A 17326-nucleotide genomic window follows, 5' to 3' on the forward strand; every position below is an offset into this window, starting at 1 on the left:
TTCCTTCACCTCGTCCTGTGCTGCCCCTCCACTGATTGCATGGTACTCAAGAGTCCAAGTGTGGTCAGTGTGACAGACAGCATTGAGAAGTGCAGCCGATAAGAGGTGGTCAGATCTTGAGGGTTCATTCCTTTCTGATGGGATTAAATCTCTTCGCCTTGGCATTTTTGTTCGCTTGCCTCATGCCAAGCGTGTGGGCACGCAACAGGACGTGCACGCAACAGGACGTGCAAGTCAAACACCACATCCTGGCACCTGGATCTGGGATTTTCTCCAAAATGGTAAGAAAATGAGCTCCTGTTGTATATAAGACACTGTTTGCAGCCTTAGTTATTCTATAATTGCACAAAATGGAGCAAGGCATACACCCTGAATCCCACCACCGTGTCCATCTGAGCAATCAGCCCCTGGTCTTCTTATCTTAGCCAATCGTTTTCCCTCTTCAGCCCGAGAACATTCTGAGTTGTCAGCAACTTTATGGACAAGATGGAGGATTTGTTGTAGCCAGGATGCCACCATATCTGTATACCAGGGTGGAGAATGCTGGAAACTAATAACACAGTGTATAATGCAGGTATGTGTATAGCTTTCTCGTTAAACACGCCTTGGCGATGGGGCAACATCATTGCTCCACATTACTGCAAGTTTGAGATGGCAAGTACACGTGTAGAACTTGCACAGACACTGCACAAGGAGCAGTGTTTATTTATGTGAACTGTAACTTTATTTTTTTTAAAATAGTTCCATGTTTTAATAGAAAATGGTATCTCATGAACTGAAACGGTAAAGCCTACCTCACAAATCAAAGGAAATAACTAACCGAAGTGAGTGTTGAAAGAACCTGCTTCCACTTCTACTCAATTCCCACATTCTTTTTTCTTTTTTCTTTCTTTCTTTTTTTTTTTTTTTTTTTGTTTTTTTGAGACAGGGTTTCTCTGTGTAGCCTTGGCTGTCCTAGACTTGCTTTGTAGACCAGGCTGGCCTCAAACTCACAGTGATCCGCCTGCCTCTGCCTCCCAGTTCTGGGATTAAAGGCTTGCGCCACCACGCCCGGCTAATTCTCACATTCTTAAACCCGTGGAGAATCACTGCATTTTATGTAAATACAAACAAGTATACTTGCATATTGTTCATGTGGTACACACTGGGGTACTGCAACTTGCATTTATATTTTTCTGTATACCTGGGAGGATTTGCAAATTAATTCTAAAGTAATCTCATTTTTATGTTAAAGCAGCACAATACTCCATTTTAATAGCCAAAGTTATTTGTCTAATTGATCCCTGTGAGTGGACTCTCTGGTTGCTCTTACCAACACTGCTATTCAGAACAACCTCACGTATGTTTCTCTTTTTCCAGACAGGGTTTCTCCGTGTAGCCTTGCCTGTACCGGACTCTCTTTGTAGACCAGGCTGGCCTTGAACTCACAGCAACCCGCCTGGCTCTGCCTCTCAAGTGTGCGCCACCATGCCTGGCTCTCACACATGTTATATGCAGAATATGGAGGGCCAAGCTAGGCATGTGACATACCCCACTAGCTGCTCTGGAGGCTGAGGCAATGTTAGTAGCTTGAGAGCATCATGGGCTGTATATCAAGACCCCTGTCTCAAACACTGCTCCCACAAAGGCTCATGATATTTGCCAAATGAATGTTTAGAATTCAGGAAACTCGTGGGTCAGAAGGCAGAGGCTTTGGTGATGGGATACATTATCCATGCGAAATGCCAGGTTCTTGCTCTTTAATGGACCAGAAATCTTTCCATACAAAAATTTTAAAAAATTATTAGAACTGATTTTTAAAATTTTGTTGGGCGGAAAGCTCAGCCAACATACCTTTTCCTTGACTGTTAAAGTGAATTTTGCAGTACTGTTGGAGTCCTCGCCTTATTCGACCTAACTTTTCCTGTACTGTCTTGTTAACTGCACTCTTACCTTGGTTTATCTTAGCCAAAGTTTGAGGCAACTAAAGCATCTGATCCCCGGGTTGTAATCAAGGACCAGCCAATTTTAAAAAGATTGCTGTAAAACTTTGAGATGATATTTTCTACTTCTTAGGTGATGGAAAAGCGATAAGGCTATATCTACTTCATGAAAGAAAGGTGGAAAGAAATACATAACATGAAGGTAGTTCTGTTAAAGACTTGCAGTGATTTAAAATTGTATTATTTAATACTATCTTTTAAAATGATTTAAGATAAATAATTAAAAATAATATAGACAGTAACCTTTATCAAGCTACCCCATGATTATATCTTATAGAAACATACCACACACACACACAAACACACACACACACGAAGAAAAAAAAAAGAAAGAAAGAAAAGAAACATACCACACTGTCAAAACCAGCTAAGTGACCTTGAAACCAAGGCTAATGTTACTATCCTTTTAAACAGTAAATTCTGATTGAAGTTGGCCCACTCCTACCGTACTGTGAGGCATCAACACAACTCATCTTGTAGTAACCGTATGATAGACATGAGACTGATGTTTAACAACTGTTCCTAGCCCCACGTGTAGGAGTCTTTGTTACCGTGCTATCACAAGTAAAAGGCTGAACTGTTGAAAAATCAACATCTCAAGTTTGGAAAGATTGTTCAGTGGTTAAGAGCACTTGCTGCTCTTAAAGAGGACTGGAATGTGGTTTTGACACACAGCTGCCGTTAACTCTAGCTCCAGGGGAGCACACACTCTTCTGACTGTCACGGGCACTGCACATATGTGCAGACACATGCACGCACATATAGAAACAGCTCTTCTTTCATCACGAGGGGGACAGCAGGAGACAACAAGGCTGCCCCCAAAACTAGAGGGCCTGACAATTCACCAGAAGAGAAACCCATGAGCAGCAATCACCACAGGATAGGACACCTGAGCTGCAAACAGACAAATCGCTGTATCCTCAAGGCAGAGCCAATCTGACAGGGGAGGTGGGGCACTCAGTTACCAGTCTCACCTCCCAGAGCGCTCTCACATCCTCACAGCAAATAGCTTCCAGCAAGGGAAGGAAGAGAGACCCCAATCATTCTGACATACAGAAGAGCACCCCATGCTCTTAACAAAGGAGAACTTTAGCACAAACCTAATTGCTGGGGTTTTATCAGAGCCCGAATAATGCCAAGGGATACTCACATAAAACTTTGACAGCATTCGCTCCGCCTTAAACGCAGAGGGGAGGACAGACCAAAATGACAAGACTCCTAACAACTGACCATGATGATGAAGACAGTGGCTTGATCACAAGACATTTCTGAAACCATGCAAGCCATCAGAAAGTGGAACAAAATAATTTTAAAGTTTTGATCCCTGAATCCCTGTCAGTATAGAATTCTGTACCATGCGAAACTGTACTTCAAAGTAAAAAGAGAAATGCTTTGTCAGAAAAGTAAAAATTGAGAGAATTTGTTACTACTAGGTGTGGTTTGTAAGGTAAGAAATGTTAAAAATATTCTTTAAAGAGAAGGGACAATGGTGTGAAACTTAGACCCATATAAAGAAAGAGCATCAGTGAGCAACGTCAAATGCAGAGTGGAAGCTTTATTTTTTCTTATTCTTCATTATCAGTAGGTAGCCTTTTAAAAATAATTGTATTTATAATGTATTCAATCGTATATGTCTATCTATACTTACACGTGCTTATATATAAAAGAAGAATGAGTAACAGTAGCAGAGGGGTGGGAAGGAGGAGTTAGGACCGTTTGTCACTGTGGGTAGGCCACCTAGGGACCAGTGTAGTGCTTTATGAAAGTAGGGTTGAATTGTTATAAATGTATATTACAAACTCGGTCCAACCAAAGTAAAAAAAAAAAAAAAAAAAAAAAGAGCTATAACTGACATATTAATAAATGAGAGAAAAGTAGAATTCTCTGGAATGCTCAATAAAAAACAAAAGAGCCAGAAAAAGAGTAGAAAACAAAATTAATAACAAAGAATAAGAGCAGTGTTTTAGTCAGTGTTCTGTGAATAAATAACTAGTAGTCAGACAGACAGACAGGCAGGCAGGCAGGAAGGCAGGAAGGCAGGCAGGCAGAATTATGACAATTGTTCATTGTGATCTTAACAGCTGAGAATTTCCAGGGTAAGCCATCTTTAAGTTATAGAACCAGAGAAGCTGATAATTTAATTCAATCTGAGCCCCAAGTCCTGAGAATCTAGGGTTTAGTGGTATAACCCTAGGACCCAAAGGCAGGAGAAAATAGATGTCCTCTTTCCAGAAGGAAGTAAATCCACATTTCTTCCACTGCCTTGTTTTGTTTTGTTTCTGGGTTTTGTTGTTGTTGTTTGAAAAACATTTGGGCCCTCAATTTGTTACATACCAACAAAGTCATTTTGGCTTAATCTATCAGCTGTTGTGCCATTTTTTTTTTTTTCAGAAACACCCAAACAGACATACCTAGAAGTAATGCTTTACCAGGGAGTTATCCCTTAGCTCAATCAAGTTAATGCTTAAAATTAACCATCACAGACAATAGAAACAATAAAAATATGGTAGATATTAATTCAATAATACCAGTCAACTATGAATATTAGCGGGCCACATGCAGCAGCTGAAAGCTATACTCATGGTGGATTGAAAGAATGAGCCACATTCTCTGTTACATATAAGAAACCAATCTCAATTGTAAAGACACGTGGAGAGTAAAGAAGCAAAAAAGAGTGCCGGGTGTGGTGGCTCACGCCTTTAATCTCAGCACTCGGGAGGCAGAGGCAGGTGGATCGCTGTGAGTTCGAGGCCAGCCTGGTCTACAAAACGAGTCCAGGACAGCCAAGGCTAACAGAGAGAGACCTTGTCTCGAAAACCCCCCCTCCAAAAAAAAGAAGAAGAAGCAAAAAAGATACACCATGCTCACACTGGCAAAAAGAAGCTGGTAATAGTCACACAGATTTCAGACAGAAACCTCAAAGCAAGAAGTGTTATCTTGGATAAAGAAGAGTACCATTTGGGCTGGGGAGGTGGCTCAGTGGCTGCAAGCCCTGGCCGCTCTTCTAGAGGGTCAGTTTGGTTCCCAGCACCTTCATGGTGGCTCGAAACTGAGTATATCACTCCGGCTCCAGCAGACCTGATGCTATCGTGTCATACAAATGCGTCTCTAGCGGTCGTTACATGCTGCTGGCATGCACGTTCAGCTTTAATCCTCTCTAACTCTCTCACCTTTGTTTCTCTCTCTATAGCACGTGTGCTGGGGATGCTTTGTGCCAAAGGCTGGGTCCAAAACAATTAATTTCCCCTCCAAAGCAACATGACTGACCCCCAAATCCTTACAAATATATATATTTTTTTACAGTGTTTGGGATCTAAGCCAAGGCCTTCTGCATGCTAGGTAACCTCTGTTACATTGAGCTCCCTGCCCACACCCACTGAAGAAGAGAAAGTGAGGAGGAGGAGGGGGAGGAGGAGGAGGGGGAGCACTGCTGTTCCCCCAGTATGTTGGGCCATTATCACTCACATGTCATTTTCTCCTTGGATTAACTCTGGTAACCCACACATTGCACTTCCTACAAGTGACGACTCCTCCACCCTTCTCTCCTTTCTCTCTGCTCAGACTCCAAAGCTCCAGGAAATAAAAGGATAATATCAGAGTCTTCCTAACCTTAGTGGAGGTCATCTCCACCACTGAATTGCTTTTGTGTTGCTGGGCTGAAGACCCAACAAGGACGCTTTAAGGACAGGGCAGTATATTCTGGCTCATGGATCATCACTGTGGAAGACATGCTGGCAGTGAGGCAGCTAGCCACACCGCACCCCCAGTCAGGAAACAGAGATGAACTTGATGCCCCACTTGTTTTCTCGTCAAACATCTCTGGAAGTGACCCTAGGGACACATCCTTAGGTTTGTCCCCTACGTGATTCCAAGTCCTGTCAAGTTAATGATTAAGTGTAACCATTAGAAGCCCCTTGTCAACTTGGCACCAAATGCTTCACTTTTATACGATAAACATCCCAGTCCTGGTCCCCAAAACCTTATGCTCATTTCATAGTGGAAAATACACTTAGTCCGTCTCAAAAAGTCCTCAGAATCTTACAGAATTTTAAAAATGTAAGTACCGGTTCAGAAACATAAAACAGGCTGGAGTCCACTCGGCAGTTAAGAGCATTTGTTGCTCATGTATAGGCCCCGGGTTCAGTTTCCAACACCCAGGCAGTGGCGCACAACCATTTACAATTCCAGTCCTGGGGGAATCCAATACCCTCTTCCGGCTTCACAGGTGCCAGGCACACACATGGTGCCTATACACACATGCAGGCAAAACACTCATTAAAAATACTACAAAGCTTTAAAAGCTTTAAGTGTAGGTTACAGAGTCTCTTCTGAGATTCAGACTCTTAACTTTGAATCTAACCCATTTTAAGCAAAATAAATAAATCGCACACTCTAGTGTAAAATGGCACAGACTGACTGCTCCTGTTCCAACAGTGAAAAATGAGGGCTTCGCAAGGAAAGATGAGGTCAGGGCAAGACCGACACTCCAAAGGGCAAATATTCAACCCGGTGACTGCCTTCTAGGCCACTCAATGGAATCTTGTGGGCGCCAATGGCCATAGGAAGTCTACCTTTCTAGCTGTGGCACCTCAAGTGTGCACAACCTCTCTGTCTAGCTCCACTGTGTGTCTGGAGCTTTCTTCGGCAGATTTCCCATGGTTCTGTCACCTCCAGCATCTTGGGCTCCGATTATAACTAAGAGTTTACATTCACAATTCTATGCAAGGAAATAACCCTGAGAGACATTGCGTGGTGTGATGGCTGGGTTTTCGTCAACCTGACACAGCTAGGGTCCTCTAGGAAGAAGGAACCTCTGAAGGAGAGATAAACTTGTTTTTTATGATCCCAAGTGTGGGATGGGGAACGGTCTTGTGAGAGAACAGGTGAGGTTAATCCACTAGAAGACAAACCGTCTCATGCGGGAGCTTGATTGTTGCCAGCTGAAAAAAATCCCTAGAACAGACTCTAGGAGGAGATATATATAAATGAGCCCAGAACAGGAGGCGGGGCCATTGGAGATTTGGGATAGTTTTGTCTGTTCAACGCTCCACTTCGAGAGGCTCCTGGAGAGAACCGCTCGAGGGAAGGCTTTGGGACTCCGGCTCCTGCTGAGATTCCGGGTTCTGGTTACTCCAGGTTCCAGCACAAGAAATCCTGCTGATTACGCCGGGAGAATCGTTCCTTGGGACTGATATCCTTACAGTTTTGTTATTGTGTTCCTTAATCCTTTTTTCCTATTGTTTTGGTTAGTTGGGTTATAGGTGATGTATGCTCAGTTGATAAGTTGTAATAAAATATATTGGTTAAGAAAACTGAGCCTACAAACCTCAATTGAGAAAAGGCTTCCATCAGACTGATTTGTAGGAATGTCTGTGAGATATTTTCTCTTAAAAATATTTTTAGGTATGAGTGTTTTTGTGTGAGTATGTGTGTGTGTGTGTGTGTGTGTGTGTGTGTGTGTGTGTGTGTGTGTGAGAGAGAGAGAGAGAGAGAGAGAGAGAGAGAGAGAGAGAGAGAGAGAGAGAGAGAGAGAGAGTTACAAGCTCTTCACTGAGTCTTGGGAACCCTAATGTTTAAGAACAACTCGAATATATTCAGAGCAACATCTCCATGGCTACCTGGAAAGTTGTCATGAGAAATAAACATGTGGCAGATGTAGGCTTAGTTTCCAAAAAGCAACCCACTGTGGCATCTTTATATATGGCCAGAAATCAGTTATATACCCTTCTATTTGGATTCTGTAACCAATCCCATGCCTAAGTAATTTATGAGAACATAAGTTTGTTTCTCATAGTCAGCTCTAGCTGCAAATTCCAAGGTGAAGACACTCTTAGGCTTTGTGTCTGGAGAAGGACTTGTCTATGCCTCCAAGATGGAGTTTTGTTGCTCTGTCCTCCAGAGGTGAGGATGACCATGTTCTCATGAAGTGGAAGAAGTAGAGGCCTTCGTTACTCTTTCTTGTGGAGGCCGATCCCATTCTATAGGACAGAGGCCTCGGGAATCAGTCACCTCCTAAAATGCCGCCCTTAATACTATCATCCGGCATGTTTTCGAGGGGGTCTGCTCAAACTATTGCACTAAGGACAATACAAGTAGCAAGCATCGACCCCTACCCTGATCTACCCAATGGACAGGACATTCTCCACAGTTAGTGGAGAACAGGCACTAACTCTGACGTGAACTCGGGTGCCCCATATTTGATGACCTCTCCTTGGTGGGGAGGCCTGGGGGCACTCAAAGAAAGAATAAGCAGGCTACCAAGATGAGACTTGATAGCCTATGACCATATAGTGGGGGAGGAGGTCCCCCTCGGTCATAGACCTAGGGGAAGGGAATGGGGTGAAAATGGGAGGGGGGAGGAATGGGAGGATACAAGTGATGGGATAACAATTGAGTTGTAATCTGAATAAATTAAATAAAAATAAAAATAAAAAAAGATTAAAAATAGACTGAAATATGGGGTCTATTTTGTGCCTTTGAGTCAGGACAGACTCTGGCTTTCTTGATAGAGTATACAGAAGCAATGTGATGCAGCCAGCGAGGCCACGTTATCAATTCATAAAGCACCCATCTTTTCCTTGGAGAATCTTGCATCCCTGTACTTTCCATGTGAGAAGTCCAGTTATTCTGAGGTCACCGTGAGGGTAAAGCCACACTTTGGCAGGCATTTGGTTGACATTTTGTGACAGCTTGAGTTGAGCCTGTCCTTCAGTCTTCTCAGTGTGACACTACCATGGGAATAAAGAAATTCTTAGTAGTTAATTATCCACTGTTAGTAGCTCTGGAGGCTGGAGCAGACTGTCTGAGACAGTGGAGCAAACTGTTTCCTTACCTGGATTCCTGACCGACAGCATCAAATGGTGCTTTATTCCCATATGTAGAGCTGTCAAACACTTCAACTAAAAATTGACTGTCCATACCAAGAATGCTACTGTGGTGCCCTGTGTTCACTTCTCCGAGCCGAAACCCACACACAGAAACCACCAGTAGCTATGTGTTCTGTAGGTAATGTAACGGACATCTGAATCAACACAGTGAGTGTTGTGATAAAGTCCAGGAATACGGCTCTTGCTCGAGGGCCTCTGTGGTGGGACTTTATTGTCTCTCACACCATCACCTTGACTAGACTCCAACAAAACAAAAACTTTTCACTTTCTATCTGAAATGTCAAGATCTCAGAAGATTCATCTCACAGACACTTATATTTAAATTAACTAAATGGTATTGCATTCTTCCTGACACCTCAGAGAGCTTCCAACCTTGGGGGATTAAAAAGAATAGGAGAAGGAGTAGAGATCTAGTTGAGAGTTTTATGGTGTGCTTTAAAGGATAGGGTGGGATGTCTTGGTTTCCCCTCATGTTGACACTGTCTAGTCCTCCCTCCCTCCCTCCCTCCCCCCTTCCTCCTTCCTCCTTCTCCTCCTCCTCCTTCCTTTCTTCTGGTTTTCTCTGTGTAATGCTCGCTGTCTTGAAATTCATTCTGTAGACCAGGCTGGCCTCAAACTCAGAGATCCACCCGCTTCTGCCTCCTGAGTGCTGGGATTAAAGGTGCGCACCACACTTGGTTTCTCCCTTGCTTTGTTATGTCATCCCATTCTCAAAAACATTTACCTCCTCTGAAGGAAAAGAGTCCCAATTTCTCCTTTTATGCAAACTCTAGTGGCTCTTGATGTTAGTGTCACTTTCTTTGATGTCATTTCTTCAGCAAATGAAGACAGCACAGTGTTGGTTCCTTGACTGGGACAGGTGGTGGGCACAGCCTATGTCCACTCCAACAATGACGCCACAGCTTGGAGAACCCACTCAGGCCACAGCCAGAGGCTATTAATTTGAGTTCAAAAGGAAAACTCTGCAGAAAGCACGTTCTTTCCAGTGGCATTGCTCTGCCCTGTTCCTTTCCTATAATTACCCAGGTAAAAGTGTACTGAATGTCTGTGTAGTGGAGCTCACTCTCAGGTGTAACAGTAGAGCTGTGCTTGACATTGCTACATAGCTCCCACAGTAGCTGGAATTAGCTACTCCTTTGGAGCTGCCATGTCACAGGAGACTCATGTCAGATGGATCTGTCCCGATCTCCACTTGACCTCTGTGATGAGAGGCAGATGCTGAAGGTCCCAGGAGGGCTTAGGTTTTAGGGAAATCTGCACATAGGCATGAAGATGTGTTATTGCTGGTCTTGATAGTTCATTTCATGATAGGTGGTATTTGCCTTTTATTTTAGATCATCTCATTTATGTCTTACACCGGAACACAGGGAGTGAGACAAGTGGAGCTAGGAGCAGTGGATAAAGGCTGCTGCCAAGTCTGACATTCTGAGTTTGATTTCCAGGACCCGTTGGTGGAAGGAGAGCATCCAGTCCTGGAAGTTAACCACACATGCACACTGAGGCACACATGTACCTGTAGGCCCAATATTCTTAACAAATATATTTTATTACAAACTTATCAACTGAGAGTACCTCACTTATATAACCCGACTAAACTGAACAATAGGAAAAGAGGGTTAAAGAATACAATAATGAAATCGTAAGGATATCAGATCCGAGGAATGATTCTCCTGGCATAATCAGTGGGATTTCTTCTGCTGGAACCTGAAGTAACCAGAACCCGGAACCTCAGCCAGAGCCTGGAGCCCCCGAAGCCTTCCCTCGAGCAGTTCTCTCTACGAGCGTCTCGAAATGGAGTGATGAACAGCCAAAACTATCCCAAGACTCCAAAGGCCCCACCACTTATTTTTGGCTCACGTTTATACCTCCTCTCAGCATTTGTTCAAGGATGTTTTTCAGCTGCTTAATAACCAATCTCCCCCACATGGTGGTTCGACTTCTAAGGGGATAAACACTACCTGCTCTCTCACAATTCTTTTTTTCATCCCCCACTTGTGATCAGAACAAAAAACATGTTTCCCTCTCCTTCATGTGGCCCCCACAATGAATGAATGTAATGAAATGTGTTTTTAAAAGATATGTGAAGAGCTCAAGATGACCACCAGTCCAGCACCACCTCAGGCTAGGAGGGCAGACCATGCCCAAGGTAATCTGATGATCCCTGTCCTGTGCCACACTGCACTGGTGGGACATAGCACTTCTGATACCACTCCTGAGATGACTCCCAGACACACAGAGACCCCGGGCGTCACAAAGGAGAGCAAGTAAGTGGTGGAGAAATGGAAGAGAAAGAGAAACAGAAGGATGTGTACACAATGAAGAGACTTGAAAGTAGTGAGGAACAGGCTGATGTGAGTAACTGGTGATGCTAAGACCATGGCGAGGTCTTAGCCTGTGCTGCCACTGAGGGCCATGTCTGGGTGTGGGCCTGCAGCAGCTGGGTCTGTTACCACCAAAGGCCAGGCAGAGGTCTCTGGTCTGAGCTGCTGCCTAGGGTCAAGTTGATGTCTGAGGGCTGTGCAGAACTGGCCCCACCCCTTGACTGAGCATCATGAGAGAACTGACCCTGAGGGTGTGAAAGCAAGAGAGCTGACCCCACTCCTCATGAACTGCAGTAATTGGGAGAGTGCCCCCACCCCCATAATTGCCCAGGAAGCACAGCAGTGCTGGCCCAGGTTGCAGGAGTTGCAGGTGAGCTGGCCTGAGGGTATGAGGATGAGATAACCAGCCCTGCCACTCTTCTCCCTTGTGGTAGCATGGAAGAGGGAGAGATGCACACAACCCTTCACACACACTCCTTACACCAGTGGCAAGCAGGAGAGCTGGCCCCGGGGTCATGAGAGCAGGAGAGCCATCCTTGCTTCTCATTGGCTGCAGCACTTAGAAGAACCAGCCATGCACCTCACCTAGGCAGCTCAGTAAAGCTGACTCTGGTAGCAGATTCATTGGTAAGCTGGCCCCAAGGGTGGGAATGTAGGAGAGCTGGCTCTGCCCCTTGCTGGCTGCAGCATTGAATGAACTAGCTGGGGCAAGGTTGGAGGTCCCAGGAAGGATCCAGTATTGATAATGGAGCAGAAGCCAGAGGCCTTGAAACAGATCAAATAACTCAATGCAATGATCATTCGTGAGCAAAGAAGTGGACAAAAAGGTATACTGTGGGAAACAGTGTGGCAGACTACAGCCCCAACCATGCTATTATGTTCTTCTTTTGCAGGAGAGGTTGCAAGGGTAGAGGGCAGGTATGAGGGGATGGGGAGATGAGTGTGTAATATCAGGCTGTATGACGTGAAATTCATAAAGAGCCAATAAGAGTTTTTAAAAAGATACATGGATTTAAATTCCAGGTCTGCCATTTACTATGCTGTTTCTGATAATTAGGCTTTTCATGATATCAGTTGCCCATCTATAAGACAGAGTAGTAAGTTGTACTCACTAAACAAGGATTAAATAAGTGATACAAACTATCTGCACAGTGTCCACAGATAGGTATCAGGTACCACAGGTGCATGGTACCTGAACAGAGGTAACCAGCCACGTGGAAGAATGTAGATTAGTAGAAATGGGTAATTTTAAGTTAAGAGCTGGTCAGAGAAGAGCCTAGCTATATGGCCTAGGCATTTGCAAATATATTTTGAGTCTCATGACTCTTTATTCCAGGATCTTAGGACTGGGAGGGGAAAAAAAACCACTACAACAGATGAGTGGTTGTCATCCAAAAATTATCTTTCTGTGAGCTCACCACCTTTCATTATTAAAGACACAGCTTAATTTCATGCTGCTCAAAGTTTAAAGGGCTGCCACACCACCTCCTGGATTTCGTGTTGGGTGATTGCCTGGCAGGAGAAGGGCAGTTTAACCAGCCAAGCTGAGACATTGGCTTTCAGCAGGGCTGGACAGATAATGCTTGGTAACTGTCTGTCAGGTGCCCTTTGTTTCCAGATGTACCCTCATGAAGAACAAAGCCATAGTCACTTTCCCCAAGACACTTGAATACTCACAGCTCTTGGACATCTCTAGTCGTCTCAGCACTTTAGGATAGGAGATTACTCAATCCCCCATCTCCTGGACAAGCAACTTATACCATTTTTTTTTTTAACCTCAGTCAGTCCAAGAACCAAACTATAAGCCAGTATGGAGACACGGGAGCAGGGGCAGTGGTACATTCTTAGCAAGCAGTTTCGTGGTCCAACTGTAATGCCCTTCTGGGTAAGGCTCCAGCTGATGAACACTAAGTCTATCTGATTTTCAAATTTTTTGTCTGCTTCCAAAAAGCACATAAACAGTAGAACAGGTTGAGGTGGGAATTTTGTGGCTGTATTCTTAGGGTCTAGTTTTCTTGTTCTCTCTTTCCTTTCTTTCCACAAAAGGACTTAAAAATGTAAACCCCTCTCTCTGGGCAGTGGTAGCACATTTAATCCCAGCACTGGGGAGGCTGAGGCTGGTGGTCTCTGAGTTCAATGCTGGCTTGGTCTGCAGGGTGAGTTTCAGAACAACCAGGGATACATAGAGAAACACTGTCTTGAAAAAAAAGTAACTGTCTTCTATCTGGAGAGAGACAGGATTTTTTTTATATATCCCACATTGGCCTTGAACTCATTAGGTAGCTTAGGCTAGACTCAAAATCTGGAAATCTTGCTTTAAGCTCCCCCTTTAAAAGGTGCTATTACTGATAACTGAACTGTAACAGTTATGACTCATTATTCACTTATTCATTAATAACATGTGTAAATAAGAAATGCAGGTCTCCCACTTTCAGGGATTGACTGAAAAAACTAAGCATGCTGTGTCCTTACTTCCTTACTCATTTCACTGTTTGTGGCAGTATTTTTGTAATATTTTATTCCTGAAGTTATCTTTCTCATTTGATTAATAAGACCAAAGTTCAACTGTGAAAATTTGGTGAACAAGGAGAGAGAGGCTGATATCCACACACGCCCCTAGGATAGTTTTTAAAGACTGTTAGAAAGGGTACGTTGGCATGCCACTGTCCTTCCAGCACTTGGTGAGGCAGAGGCAGAAGACGCAGAGGCTAAGGCTGGCTGGGGCTACAGAACAAGATCCCATGGAAAAGAGAGAGAAGTGGGAGACAAGCAGACGAAAAGAAGAAAGGAAATCTTTGGAATTTCTTAAGTGGCGCGTGGTGCACACGCCTGTAATCCCAGCACTCAGGGCGGTAAAGGCAGGTGGGTCTCTGAGTTTGTGGCCAATCTGGTCTACAAAAACCGAGTACAGGACAGCCAGGGCTACACAGAGAAACCCTTTCTTGAAAAAACAGAAACAAAACAAAACAAAGAACCTTACTTTGAATACCAAAGGGGAAACACAAGACTGCCAGCAATAATAACTGCCACAAGCAAGATCAATGGATGGATGCTGAAGTCAGAAAGCAGGTGACTGAGGGGATAAGTGTGAGGTAAGCACCCCTCAGGACAGTGGTGTGAGTTCATGGTGGAAGAGCAGGCGGCTGCCACCTTATCTAGAAGGCCAGGGTCAGCATTATTGTGACAGGACATGCTGGGACCCTCACATCTCTTCTGGAGCATTGTTGCCCAAAATACATGATTCTCTCTCAATCATAGGGAACTACTAAGCAAATTTAATAAACAAACAAACAAACAAACAAACATGTACAAGGCCATCAATCTTTAAATTGATGACTGTCAGGGCAGACAGGTGATACCAAGAAGATATCCCAGGTGTGAAAAGAAAGACTAAGGAGGGACAGATAACGGGTAAGCGGGACTCTGGGCCAGGAAAAGGACAGGCGTGGGAAACTGGAGAAATGCAAGCCTGGATAGGTGTGCCGTACCCGGGGCTTAGCACCGGGGCCTTGGTAGGCGTGCTACAGCCGCACTGGCCTTGGTAGGCGTGCTACAGCTGCAGCTCTTCACACTGTTTTTGCAACTTTTTATTAACCTAAAATAATTTCAAAATACAAAACTCAGGGGAAAAAAATATAAAACTCATTTTCTTTATTAAAAAAAATACTTAATTGAAATGGAATTACGTCACTCTCCCCTCCCTTTCTTCCGTCTGGCCTCTCACAGGCTGTTTTCCCTTTCACCCCTCCCATGCTCCCTTGCTCTCAAATTAACGACCTCTTTTCTTTATCAGTGTGGCATATATGTGTGTGTATGCACAGACATATGTAGATACAACTTGTTGGGTCTGTTCTTATTGTTTGCCTGTACATGGTTACGGGGCTGAGCACTCTACACTGGACAGCTAGTAGGGGCCTCGTCTCCCAGGAAAACTAATTCTTCTTCCAGCAGGCGGTAGTTACCTCTGGTTGTTTAGGGCTGGGACCCATGAAATTTGCTCCCCTTTGCAGTAACATGTCCACTGGCATTAATATTGTTCTGGTCTTGTTTATGCAATCATTTCTAGAAGAGACTGTTTGACAGCCAACTTCCACTCTCATAATTGGCTTCTTTCTCTCTTTTTTTTCTTCAGTTTTTTTTTTTTTTTTTTTTTTTGAGACATGGTTTCTCTGTATAGCCACTGGCTGTCCAGGAACTTTCCCTGTAGACCAGGCTGGCCTCAGAGATCCACCTGCCTCTGCCTCCTGAGTGTTGGGATTAAAGGCATGTACCATCACTGCCTGGCACAATTGGTTTTGTTTGTTTGTTTGTTTGTTTCTTGATGAGTGCATTCTGACTGCATAGGTGGAATCTCAAAGTAGTTTTAGTTTCCATTTCCCTGATGAATAAGGATGTTAAATGCTTTAAAATTTTTATTTAATTATTATTGTTATTTGCATGTGTGTGCATGTGTGTGCATGTGTGTGTGTGTGTGTGTGCATGTGTGTGTGTGTGTGTGCTCATGCACCCTGTGTATGTGCGTGTGTGATGTGTGTGTGAATACAGTTTGTACATGGAAATCAGAGGACAGCTCTGTGGGCTCAGTCTGTCCTTCCATCTTTATGTGGATTGCCAGGCTTGCAAGGTGAGCAGCTTTCCTCACTGAACCATCTCGCTGCCCCCGCCTTGGGATGCTGAGTACTTAAGAATATTCACGGACCATTTGCGTTTCTCTTGAGAACTGTCTGTTTATTTCAGAGGCAAGTCTGAAGTCTAATTGGCAGAGCTTTTCTCCCATTCTGGAGGCTGTCTGTTCACTCTTTCAATGGTGCTTTTTTGTTTGTTTGTTTGTTTTGGTTTTATGGAAGTTTTGAAATTCCATGCAAGCCTGTTTGTCAATTCTTGGGGGCCTGTTCCCTTTGCTGCTAAAGTCCTATTCGGAAGGTTCTTGGCTGTACTTTTATCTTGAGGTACAGTCTCTGTTTCCACGCCTTGGAATTTTCAGCGTTTCATACTTCACATTAAGATGATATTTGATCCATTTTGAATATATTTTTATGCAGGATGGAGATATGGGTCTAATTTTACTCTTCTACCTGTGGGTACCCAGATTTGCCAGTGCTGTTATTAAGTTACCTCCCCTGTCCAGTGTGTATGTTTTTGGTACCTTTGTCAAAAATCAGGTGGCCAAACCTTGAGGTTTGCTTATGGGTCTTACCTGTGCTCTGTTGGTCTGCGTGTCTGCTTTTGTGCCAGTGCATGCTGTGCACCACTGTGGTTCTGCAGTAGGTTGAGCTCAGTGTCTGCTGCTTAGGACTGCCTTGCCCCGATCCCCATGGTCTCTGTGCTTTCAGAAGAATGCTAAGACTGTTACTCTGTAGCTCTGTGAAGGAACTAACTGGAACTTACTGGGGATCGACTTGCTCGGTAGATTCTTTTGGTTGTGTGGGCCACATCCACGGTGTCCCTTCTGACGGGGACATGAGAGATCTTGTCGTCTTTCGCGTCTTCTTCCATTTCTGTTTGCAATGTCTCAACATTTTCATTGTAGAAATCTTTCACTTCCTTGATTAGAATCACTTCTAGGTGTTTGCTGAAGCTATTGTGAACGGCTGCTTTTCTTACATTTTTTTTTTCCCTCCTCAACAGGTAGCTCATGCTCAACTTTTTAGGTGGATGCTGAGGTGAGAACTCAGGTCCTCACATTTGCTCACTGGACGCTTCAGCCCAGCCCCTCCCAAGATCATTAGGAAAACACATGGCATCATTGCCTTCACTGCTTTCCATCCTCAGAGGTGGACTCAGTCAGAGCAAAAGCCTCCACCCTAAAAGGGAGGATGCAGAGGGGTGTCAGTCACCTTCCCCATCTGCATTTGAACTTGCTGGGTCTCTGCAGCAAGATGGATTTTTTAAAACCGTGTTTCCTCATTTGATTAATTAACCCAGCTGTAGTAAGTGTTTCACCATCCTCCCTGCCCCCTCCCCTATACCTCCCCCACCTCCTGTACCCCCCACCCCACCCCCATACTCCTCACACAGGCAGGCTCTCTAGCCCAAGGGAGCCAGTCTCCATTAGAGCTTTTCAGCAGGGCTAGGAAGGGCGCTTGACGGTGGTGTTCATAATTGCTTTGTCTAATTGCATGAGATCAGGGTGGTA

The sequence above is a fragment of the Acomys russatus genome, chromosome 4, assembly GCF_903995435.1.
Source record: "Acomys russatus chromosome 4, mAcoRus1.1, whole genome shotgun sequence".
Classification (NCBI taxonomy): Eukaryota; Metazoa; Chordata; class Mammalia; order Rodentia; family Muridae; genus Acomys; species Acomys russatus.